Below are 1,004 nucleotides of genomic sequence, written 5' to 3' on the forward strand. Positions count from 1 at the left end.
GCAACCGAGTCCCGCCCCGGGACAGGCAGCTTCAGCCAATCACTCCTGTGGTGGCTACAACGAGGCCACACCTCTTAAAGGAGACGAAAGCTCAGCGCCCTTTCTTGGCCTCTGGACGCCCTTGGGATGCAGATGGTTCACTTGGGAAGTTCCAGAGGACCAAACCCAATCCCTTCCTATTGAGCTACGTTTGCCATGCCAGGCTTATAGGTGATTCAGAGCCCGAAGAAAGCCATCTTTCTACCTAGTTCGTTCTCCTAAGGAAGTTAGAGACAACTAATTATCTCCCACTCCACACTGAGATTTTCCTGACAAAGTAACACCTAAGCATTGTCTGGGAGCAGTGCAATGAACATCAACAAATAATTATGGAGAACTTATTGTGTCAAGCCCTAGGCTAGCTCTCAGAAGAGTCATCGGAAAGGAGAAAATGCTGGTGATGGGGTTGGCAAGGCGGAGACATTTTCGTGTGTGTGTGTGGTTGGGGACAAGATAACACATCTAGTCTATTCCTGGGTAGACTATTCCAAAGGGGAACAAGATTTAGCAGAATTACATAAACATTGTTTTACATGGCAACGTTTCACACTTTTCTCCCAATCTGGGATTGATCATATTAATTAACAATTATTGAGAGCTTACCCCATGCTAGGCTTTTTATGACCATTTGCTCAATTAATTTCCATCACAACCTTTAGGTGGAAGGTATTATGGAGAAGGAAATGGCAACCCACTCCAGTATTCCTGCCTGGAGAATCCCAGGGACAGAGGAGCCTGGTGGGCTGACATCTATAGGGTCGTGCAGAGTTGGACACGACTGAAGTGACTTAGCATGCATGCATGCATTATGGTTATTAGCCTCATTTTACTGGTGGGTAATTGAGGCTTAGAAAGATTAACAAATTTACCCAGAGCCACACAGAGAGTAGGTGGTGTAGGGCAGAAACCACATTCTCAGCCACACACAAAACTGTTTACTGTCTTACCTGCCATTACAACCCTGC

The sequence above is a fragment of the Capra hircus genome, chromosome 21 (assembly GCF_001704415.2).
Source record: "Capra hircus breed San Clemente chromosome 21, ASM170441v1, whole genome shotgun sequence".
NCBI classification, from domain to species: Eukaryota; Metazoa; Chordata; class Mammalia; order Artiodactyla; family Bovidae; genus Capra; species Capra hircus.